At 33.4% G+C, this 11,277-nt stretch overlaps 1 long non-coding RNA gene and 1 pseudogene across 1 annotated transcript; one reads left to right on the top strand and one right to left on the bottom strand.

Moving 5' to 3' along the window:
* Positions 1-915: 915 nt before the first annotated feature.
* Positions 916-4,006, bottom strand: LOC150037419 (uncharacterized). The gene is made up of 3 exons (XR_016528205.1): positions 3,980-4,006; positions 1,066-1,195; positions 916-991 (listed from the first exon to the last, which is right to left on the bottom strand). It is a non-coding gene; the product is annotated as an uncharacterized LOC150037419 (long non-coding RNA).
* Positions 4,007-5,851: 1,845 nt separating this feature from the next.
* On the top strand, positions 5,852-10,650 carry LOC120069748 (pyrophosphate--fructose 6-phosphate 1-phosphotransferase subunit beta-like; annotated as a pseudogene).
* Positions 10,651-11,277: the final 627 nt, after the last annotated feature.

Genomic DNA, 11,277 nt, shown 5'->3' with positions numbered 1-11,277 from the left:
GAAGATGAAAAGATAATGTGGGGGTTAGTTATAAAAATGTGGTCACATGCAGGCATACCTAGGTATTCAGCTGGAAAAGAAATGGAAGGTTTTTTATTTTATCACATTTAAAATGGTCTCAATTTGCTAGGGAAATATATTTAACCAATAGATAATGTTTTACTCAAAATGGGAGTAGAAGATATGCATTGTCAAATAAGTTACAGATAAAAATTAACTTTTTGTCTATGGTTAATCTGAGCATAACTAAATGGATAAGATATGCACCAAATATCATGCCAAATGTCAGTAATTCAATGTCTAACCCTCATAATCGTTGAATCCAAATAAATGAAAAACTAAAAGAAAACAACTCGTCTATGAAAAGTTATACATCGAAAAAGCAAAAAAAAAAAAAAAAGAGAGAGAGTGATAAAAGAGAGAAAGCTTTCCAAGTGGAATATATTTATGAGAAAATAATGGTAGGAATAGTGAAATGTGTAGGTTTGTGGAAATTAGGAGAATAAAAAGAAAAAAAATATATTTTCAAATAAAGAAAAACAAGCATCTTATTTATAGATATAGCAAAATATCACTATCTTGATAAATTGTGATAGACATCTATTAATGTTGATAGATGTCTATTGCGGCTTATTATTAATAGATAATGATATTTTGTTATGCTTTAAAATATTTTTAATAGGTTTACCGTTTATAATATTATAAAAAAATCATTAACAAATGAGACAATTCGCATCCTCAAATGTGAAAAATTTATCGAGCAATAATGACCCTTGATTTAATTGTATGAGTTTATTTCTTCTTTGTGGTTTATTCACCCTTAAAAATAGAAATTTCTACGCAAAAGGCTTTAGTTGTAAACATACATTTCATAAATCTTCTAAAATTTGAATTATTTCATTAAAAGTTTTTAGACCCAACTGTTTCACAATGTATTCTTTTGTTCGGCCAATCTCTTTCTTTGTTGCCCCATTGGCAACAGAGCAAATTTCTAATCAAAATCAGCATGGTTAGTTAAGAATAGAAATTAAACTACAAATGCTCCAGATATCAAACGAGCAATACCCTTGACCGTGCGGGGTTTATCTTCTTGTCGACAAGCAATGTATAAGCAAGCAGCCAATAAAGCATCTTGATTTCTTCCTCTACTAGATTTTTGATCTTCTACTCTTTTATATATCTCATTGGCCCGATCCTGTATATAATAAATAAATGAGAAAACCATTTAAGATAATTAAACATTTTCAAAATTTCAATGCTTACTTGCTAAAGAAATGAATGAAATTAAAACAACAAAATCTGAAACTAAGCTGATCTTCAAATCATATAATACAGGTAAATATTTTTACGTAAACCGATTCTGGGGCAGAGGAAATTTCCTCATTTGAATAATTAGTCTCAGGCACTTTACAGGTCTGAGGAACAATTTCACTATAGTATTGAGTAACTAAACCAGAAACTCAAACACTTACGATTGTAATCTTCCAAGTTATCCTAACAAAGGTTGCAACAACTACATTCATATCAAAAAGGGTACCAGCATGTAGCAACTGTGAGGAAGAAATTCATACATCATTAACAAAATAAAATAAAAAGAAATCCAACATTACCACATCAAAAGAAACTTGTATATTTTTTCTCAAATAGTATCCAATTCCAATGGCATATCAGAAGTAAAATATTGAATCACCTCTTTCCATAGGAAACAAATCTTTTTTAGTGAAAAAAAATATATTTATTCACAGAGAATGCAACAACCGCAGAGAAAGAGAGAGCCAAGAAGAAGTACCAAAAGCCTTCTACAAATATGTCTTTATAGGAAACACAAAACAAATAACAAGTACAATCGTGACAGAACAAAGCTTACAAGATAATTTTTTTCATGGACAGTTGACACCCAAGAAGAAGTGGTCGAACTCTCCACCCACACCAAAAAATTCCAATTCATTATTAATCTATCAACGATGTTTGTTTTTCCTCTCTAATTGAATCAACTTTCATTGAGAAAAAATGAAAGAATACGAGGACATACAAAAAAACAAGCCCATCAAAAAACACCCCTTCTAAAGGAAGGGTTTGGAATAATTACAAAAAAGCTTTGAAACCAAAGCCCAAAGGGACACATGAAACCTCACTAAGGATCAAGCCTCACAAGGGTCCCTTTCCCTATTTTTGAACACTCTATTGTTCCTCTCTTCCCATATATCCCATAACACCACACACACCCCAACAAACCACAAAAAACGACCTCTCTCTCTAAAAGACGGATGGAGAAGGAACTCCCCATTCGTCATATAAATGTCCCTTTGGACAGCAATCCGAATATCAAACTCCTACAAGAAGTAACTCGAGATAGCCCGCACATACTGACAGTCTAAAGGAGATGATCCAAGCCTTCCTCCAACTTCCGATAGAAAATACAACATAAAGGCCTCATTGGCGAGGTTATCTTCCTAGCAAGCCTATCTAAAGTGTTCACCCGACCAAGCAAGACTTGCTAGGTAAAGAACCTGATTTTCCTAGGGATCTTAATCCTCCAAACCACATCAAAAATCAACTCCTTAATGGGGGAGGGATCCAACAACCTTAAGAAAGATTTACAAGAAAAGTCTTCACTGGGTGGGCTCCAAACACGAACATCCCTCCTCCGAATCCTAAACTTGCACTCATTCGATAAAGAAAGAAGGAGGCAACCTCCATCGTTTTCCTATTGGACAAATGCATTTGTCCTTGTAAAAACCTTTTAATCTATCAACAATGTTAAACTCAATGAATCTTATCAACTCAGTACAAGGTATAACAGACACTTCTTTATATAATTGTGATCTGCTTGGCTACCTCTTGAGAATTCTTCAATATTATAGAAAATTTCTTTATCTTTCACCCACTATCCAGTGTAATTCACTGTTTCCGACTTTTCCTTCGGTTAATGCTCAACTTCCTCACTCCATCACCGATATAAACCCCTTCAGATGTCACAAGCGTCTCCCTTAACTTCCTTATGCATTAGTCCTTGTAAAGACCTTTTATATACACATTTAATTTTTAATTAAAATACCTACGAGGTATTAATGCATTAGTCATGCTTGAACACAATTAAGTCCTGTCTTTACTCAAAATCTACAGATGCTGATTTATCACAACTACAGTGAGATTTTAAAGAATTCTTCCAAGTTACAAATGAATTCTCCCCCCCCCCACCCACTATCCAACTTCCTTATTCTGTCTCCACAATATTATCTTGTAAATTTTCCACAAATTTCTCTCCTTTTTACTGCTTTCAACCCCTCCTAGACAGCATTCTGTATGCCTTCAATATGTGTTTTGTTACTACAGAATGAAGCTCATAACACACTTGTAGTCCGGAGGCTGACCCAATAAAACCAGTGTTCTAAAGTGAAGCAAGTAATGAGTTTAGTCATCTATGTAGTTGGTTAAAAATAGGGAGGGGCGCTTTAGAAATTATAGAATTTTCTGTTTCTCTGCAAAACTTGGTTATTTTCTATTCTATCCTTACATCACACATTTCATATGGCCTTGAATCGCATTTTCAGGGTTTACATTTTATTCTAGTGTTTAATCTTTAATAACATTTTTAATTACTTTTTTCTTCAAATTTATGCCAATTGGGAAGTGTTTTTGTCATCCTCGTGGCTAGGTGGGGAAGCCTCATTTCCCATCCCTTGTAACCTCCTTTGTGATACTGAAAGTTTTGTTCGTACGTATATGTGTGTGTGAGTGTGAGCAAGCGAGTGTGTGGACTTGAACCATATGTATCTAACTATTCCTGTTCATTAATTCATTATGCATCACCAACAGAATAAATGTTCAAAAAAAAAAAAACTATGAAGCATAATTATTTCCAACCTCGAGAATACTGCATGATCATGCTATACTGACAGCTAACCTGAATGCTTTGAGAAAATACAAGAAATGGATACTCATGGTATTATGTCATAATGGATAGAAAACTGCATACCTTAATAGTTGCAACAAGGCCCAACCTGAAATACAATAAAGCTGCATTAGGCCTTTCTAAACGTAGTAAACTCATAGCTTTATTAAACATTATAAATCAGTCTCTGCTTATCATAACTATGCAGCCCCAAAAGGAATTAATTTTATCAGTACAATAACAGCATAAAATGAACTAAAATATGAAAACCCCATAGAAAGATCCATGACCATCTTGTGGCAAGGCCGATAACAGAAAATTTTCAAACACTCTATGGAAGGAGTAGAAATTAAGTTTATTCACTACTTAAATCCCAATTAGAGTAGTGGCTCCCAAAATGAATAAAAAACTTGAAATTCCAAAGCAATAAGATAAATCGACCTATTTGAGCTCGGACTTAAGATATGTCATTCCACCAACAAAGTTGCTTGCGAGGATATTGAAGAAATAAAGCAAAAGCTACAAGAAAATGCAACTCAAAACATTTTGTTCATGTGCAAGTTTTTTCCAAACTTGAAGAACCATTTTACAAAATTCAGCTCAATCACATAGCTGCGCATCTACTGGTTATAGGTTTCAATTCGATATTCTACCCCCAAAAGATATACCCAGATGAGTTTTCATCTACACGACCTCTTAGCTCAACTCTAAGTTTCTAAATTCTGATTAGTCAATCTCGTAAACAAGATAAGATCACTTATCCAAAGATTTTAATCGACTTCTTTTCCAATAAATTAACAAACTCTGCCCTGAATGACTAAAATTTTGCAATGGCATATCATAAGTAATATTTTGCAATGGCATATCAACTCTAAGTTTCTATCAAAGATCCTCTGCTTTCGTCAGACTAAGATCTCCAACTTAACACTCTGGAGCTAATAATTAGTTATTTGTCCTCAGAGGGCACTTCCATCAAGCCAAACCAACTATTGGTTGAAGAAAATATAGTGGAGTATGTATTTGAGATATTACGATTTTTAAGTGAGCAATCATAGTCCTGAAAATTCTTGAACAAGCATAATCTGTCAGAGATAAAGATACCTAGCTATTTTTTTTTAGATCGAAAGGACACATATGTACAACCTATGAAATAAATCCTAATCGTAGTCTTGAAAATTCTTGAACAAGCATAATCTGTCAGAGATAAAGATATCTAGCTATTTTTTTTTAGAACTCAAGGACACGTATGTACAACTTATAAAACAGTTCCTGTTCAAGTAAGGTCGTAGATATCTAGCTATTTTTGTACTGGTAAATACATGAAAACTAGTCAATGTCATAGATATATCTAGTTATTTTTGTGTTGTTAAATACATGAAAACTACACATTCTTTTTTCAAAATAGAACATATGCCAAAACTTCGAATTCTAGGATAATGAAATGAGTTGCACATTGCTGAAGGTAAGGATTCCTTAGCAAGGGCTTGTCTTCAGGCCCTTGATCTTCTTTCAAGAGCTGAATTGCCCTTCAATCAAAGGCTTGCGGTCAGATTTGCAACACTAATTCTAGTGTGGCATCATGTTGCTGAAGTTCCTTTCCATCCAATTCATAGCCAAACACTTGGTCTCATTTTGAAATGCATTTCTCAATGTCCTGGAGTAGTGGTTGTATCCCATATTGAAGAACTAGTTCGAATTTTGACGAGTATGCTCTGTAAGAATGTGACTGGGTAGATGGGCATACATCCAGACACATTTGCAACAATCTGTGCAATCCTGGTCATGATTTTGAAGTCTCCATCTCATAGGGTTCCACATCTAGCAACATCAATTCAAGAAGTATTAGAACATGTAGTTTTATTTTGTCTCAGTACATTCGAAACATAACCAGGTCAACTTTTACATTATTTATACCTTCTCAAGGAGTTCTATATATATAGTCAAGTCAATACTGTCATGGACGACTTTATCACCAAAGAAATGAAAAATTATGCTCTTGATGTATGTACAACACACTACCTTAGCTTTTAGCAACTATCAATGTAACTCAAGAGGAACTTGTTTTGGGGGTATTGGAAACTTTTCATTCGATTTTGCTCCAAAATTCTGACATCAAGACCATATATTTTGCAAACACACTTCTATCTGCCATTTGATCCAGTTGTTTGAGTCTCTCTTTTAGATGTCTAGGCTCATTTCCTTATGAAAAGATGAAATGGAGAGTGTATCTAATGCTCAATTCTCTAGTGGATGTCATCTTCAGAAATGATTTCACAATGCATTAGAGAACCTGTATCATTTTTGCCATCTGATCCAATTGATTTACTGTTTCTACTTGGACAGGAAAGCTCCAATGATTCGGATCTTTCTTCTTGTCAGTCCGCTGTTTTGTTGTTACTATATGTAAGTTCATTACATGATGATAGGTAACACACTTTTGTTTCTTCTTTCTTATATCCTCCTCTTTTTGTTATATATCTGTTGTCTATGTACTCACCACATGAATACCTCTTAATAGGTTTTATTGATGTTTATGCAGATATATTTAGAAATGATTGGTAATGTGATGGTTGATGCTCGATCTACAGGAAAATATTACCACTGTAAGCATTTTGCTTAATGAAATTGAAACTAAAAATAGTTCTGATGTGCTGACATGTTCATAATAACTGAATTATTGACACTATCAGTATTTCAAGTTTAGATATGTCCACTTTTTAAAAAATATATATTTATAAATAAATAAATAAATAATATCAATAATAAAGTCCATCTTGTTGCTTCATCTGTAAAAAAAACAGAGCACTTCACGACTGGACACTTGAAGGGCACGACTGCGACATGTTCAAGATAGTGGATCTACAAAATTAAAGTGAAAAAACAATGAAACTGCCATTTTTAAGCCCAAAGGCTTATAATATCAGCCCAACCCGAAACTTAGCTTTTATAGTAAATATGTAGAACTAACTGCACAATTTATCTATCCGTATCGCAATCAGGTTAGTTTTCTTGAAGGGATTTCTAGCTTTCACTTGTTAGAATTGTTAGTGTGAATATGTGCAGTCTTGATGCGAAGTGATTGCCATTTGAATGCAATTCTTGATTTAAATGCATTTTTGTTTTACAGGGTGATTTTGATATGATATGTAGTGGGAGGGATAAGATTGAAACTCCAGATTAGGTGAAACTCTTTCTTCTCAGAATTTTCACTTTGAGACGTCTTAGTTGTAGTCAAGGCATTAGTTGATAGTTCGATTCTATTTTTAGTTTAAGCAAGCTGAAGAAACTGCTCAGAAGCTTGATCTGGATGGCCTTGTTGTAATTGGTGGAGACGATTCCAACACAAATTCCTGTCTCCTCGCTGAAAACTTTAGGTATTTTTCAGAACTATGAAATTTTTTTATTGCCTCCCTCTTTTTTGCTCTCTCTTTCTCACATTCATTGTCATATATGGATAGGCTATTATATGTTATTTTTATTGCAGAAATATAAGGTTGAGTAATTAATTACTCTAGGGTACCATTTTTTTTGTGTGTGCAAGACTTTGTTATCTATATTTCCCTTCTTTCTGTTGTTTTCAAATTAGGAGTAAGAATTTCAAAACCCGAGTGATTGGTTGCCCAAAAACTATTGATGGCGATCTCAAATGCAAAGAGGTCCCCACAAGTTTTGGATTTGATTATGGTTGCAAGTTACTCATATCTCTTTGTAACTACTTTAGAATTCATATTTCGTTTAAACTCAACTTTGGTGAACGTTGCAAAGTTGAAGTAGTTTCTTCAAGAATTCAAGGAAAAAATGGAATGTCGCATTCATGAGATGAGACTCTTAATAGGCTCTGCTAATGTTTATGCAGATATATTCAGAAATGATTGGTAATGTGATGGTTGATGGTCGATCTACAGGAAAATATTACCACTAATTGAAACTAAAAATAGTTATGATGTGCTGACATGTTCATAATAATTGAATTATTAACATTACCAGTATTTCATGTTTAGATATGTCCACTTTTTTAAAATATATATTTATAAATAAATAAATAATATCAGTAATAAAGCCCATCTTGTTGCTTCATCTATAAAACACAGAGCACTTCACGACTGGACACTTGATGAAGGGCACGACTATAACACGTTCAAGACAATGGACCCGCAAAATTAAAATGAAAAAACAATGAAACTGCCATTCTTAAACCCAAAGGCTTATAATATCAGCCCAACCCAAAACTTAGCATTATTGGTAAATATGTAGAATTGATTGCACAATTTATCTACCTGCATCGCAATCAGGTTAATTTTCTTGAAGGGATTTCTAGCTTTCACTTGTTAGAATTGTCAGCGTGAATATGTGCAGTCTTGATGCGAAGTGATTGCCATTTGAATGCAATTCTTGATTTAAATGCATTTTTGTTTGACCGGGGTGGTTTTGATATGATATGCATTGGGAGGGATAAGATTGAAACTCCAGATCAGGTGAAACTCTTCCTTCCCAAAAATTTCATTTTGAGACGTCTTAGTTGTAGTCAAGGCATTAATTGACAGTTTGGTTCTATTTTCAGTTTAAGCAAGATGAAGAAACTGCTCAACAGCTTGATCTGGATGGCCTTGTTGTAATTGGCGGAGATGATTCCAACACAAATGCCTGTCTTCTCGTTGAAAACTTTAGGTATTTTTCAGAACTATGAAATTTGTTTATTGCCTCCCTCGTTTTTGCTATCTCTTTCTCACTCTCATTGTCATATATGGATAAGCTATTATATGTTATTTTTATTGCAGAAATATAAGGTTGAGTAATTAATTACTTTAGGGTACCATTTTTTTTTTTTGTCTGCAAGACTCTATTATCTATATTCCCCTTCTTTCTATTGTTTTCAAATTAGGAGTAAGAATTTGAAAACCCGAGTGATTGGTTGCCCAAAAACTATTGATGGTGATCTCAAATGCAAAAGGTCCCCATAAGTTTTGGATTTGATTATGCTTGCAAGGTACTTATTACTCTTTGTAACTGTTTTAGAATTCATATTTCGTTTGAACTCAACTTTGGTGACTGTTGCAAAGTTGAAGTAGTTTCTTCAAGAATTCAAGGAAAAAATGGAATGTCGCACTCATGAGATGAGACTCTTAATAGGCCCTGCTATCCGTTTATGCAGATATATTCAGAAATGATTGGTAATATGATGGTTGATGCTCAATCTAGAGGAAAATATTACCTCTTTAAGTATTTTGCTTAATGAAATTGAAACTAAAAATAGTTTTGATGTGCTGACATATTCATGATAACTGAATTATTAACATTACCAGTATTTTAAGTTCATATATGTCCACTTTTTTAAAAATATATATTTATAAATAAATAAATAATATCAATAATAAAGCCCATCTTGTTGCTTCATTGCACTTCTCTCTGTTCAATTTTATTAGCCTTCTTTATTTGATCTACCGAATGTGATATTGTACTTTTTCATTGTTGTGATGTTGATACCTTTTTTTTTCTTACTCAAGTTTCAAGTTTATTATCATATGGCATTAATTGTGTAACTATCCACAGTTGGACACCTTATTGGTCGTGCTTCTTCTCACATCATACTGCAGTGTGCTTTGCAAACTCATCCAAATATTACTATTATCAGAGAAGAGGTAGCTGCATTATTTAAACTACTTAAGATAGAAACCTTTGCCAAGGAGGACATTTATCTCCACATGCTTTACCAGATAGAAATCTTTGTCAAGAAGGGCATTTACCTTCACATGCAACCCTAGGGTTGTTTATTCTCTTTGAGAATTATATTTTGTCTCAGTAATAACTAATAATCTCTGGAATAGATACTCTCATGTAACCATGCAAATTGAAATTGTTGAGTCAGTTAATATATCCTGTTGAGAATTTCATCTCCTTGCATTTTTACAGAATTGTAAATATCAAACAAAACTTAAGGGTAAAGATGAAAATTTGTGATAAACAAAGGATTCATGGAATTAGGTTGAAACTTTTAATATGGTGCAATGGAACTAAGTATTGACATCCCATATCATATTCAATTGCCTAAGTGATATCGGATGCCTTTTTTTGTCAGCTTTGAAAAATTTGTTCTCTACCACCTAGTTGTAGTTGACTCATGGAGATTTATTGGTTTTGAATGTATGCAGGCGAAAAATTTTCCAGACAAAAAATAATGTGTTTTGAATGTTGACTCATTTATTAATAGTGCTTTAGTTTATCGGGTACATAGAATTTACAATGTGTTTTGCAGGTTGCGGCTAAGAAGCTTACCTTGAAAAGCGTTACAGACTACATTGTTGATGTAATTAGTAAACGTTCTGAACTTGATTATTAATTATGGTGTTGTACTTATTCCCGAGGGTCTGATTGACTTCATTTCGAAGGTATTTCTCTTGTTATTGTAACTAATTGTGTTTATTTTTTTTGATTGTATGCTCACTATCCACTAAACCCAAGATTCTCGGGATCAATATGTCATTCTTGAACTGATTATTTATAGCCCGCTTTCTATGGGTGCAGTAGCTTATTTCGAAACTCAATGAAATTCTTGCCCATGATATTATAGATGAGGATAGGTTATGGAAAAATAAATATTATAGATGAGGATAGGTTATGGAAAAAGAAATAGTATAGATGAGGATAGGTTATGGAAAAAGAAACTTACTCCTCAATCTCATCACCTTTTTGAATTTTTCCCACTAGCAATCCAAGAATAATCGTTGCTTGAAAGAGATCCACACGGAAATGTTTAGGTAATTGCCTTTTCATTTTGTTTTATACATGTCTTTCCATGAAACTGAGTTGGAAAAGAGAAGGCAAGAAGGTGCATATAATGGACGGCCTATTCAAGGGGTAGTCACATTTCTTTGGGTACTTATTCTATTCATGCTTGAACTTTTACTATTTTACTTAAACGCTCCTATTTAATAATTTAGTGATAACATATATTATTTAGCACTTGGGTAGTAGGCAAATCAGTTGAGATCTAAAAAACATGCATGTTGGTGAAAGGAGAATTCTCTCCAAGAATCAAGATTATAAATCTTTTATTAGAATGAATAAAGTGTTTGATAAAAGAAGGGATGGTCCCTATTTGATGAAACAAAGAGAAGAGAAGAACACAACGTTTTACGTGGAAACCCCTAGAATAGGGAGAAAAAACCACGATACAATCACTCTTTTTATTATTCTTTTCTATGATTCATACAAGAACAGGGCACATATATAAATAGAGATGTAGGAAACCCTAATACAGACTAGGGCAAGGTGAAACTATTAAAAAGCCCTTAGGGTTCAAAAGTGAAGTCCTTTTTTATTTTCAACACTCCGTCTCAAGTTGGGGCATAGATGTTAATAAGACCTAATTTGCTGACACAAAA

Source organism: Benincasa hispida, chromosome 3 (genome assembly GCF_027475165.1).
Source record: "Benincasa hispida cultivar pf3 chromosome 3, pf3_genome.v1.1, whole genome shotgun sequence".
In the NCBI taxonomy this organism is placed as follows: Eukaryota; Viridiplantae; Streptophyta; class Magnoliopsida; order Cucurbitales; family Cucurbitaceae; genus Benincasa; species Benincasa hispida.
Note: the sequence above shows the minus strand (reverse complement) of the source record. Positions and strands in the feature narration are given on the sequence as shown.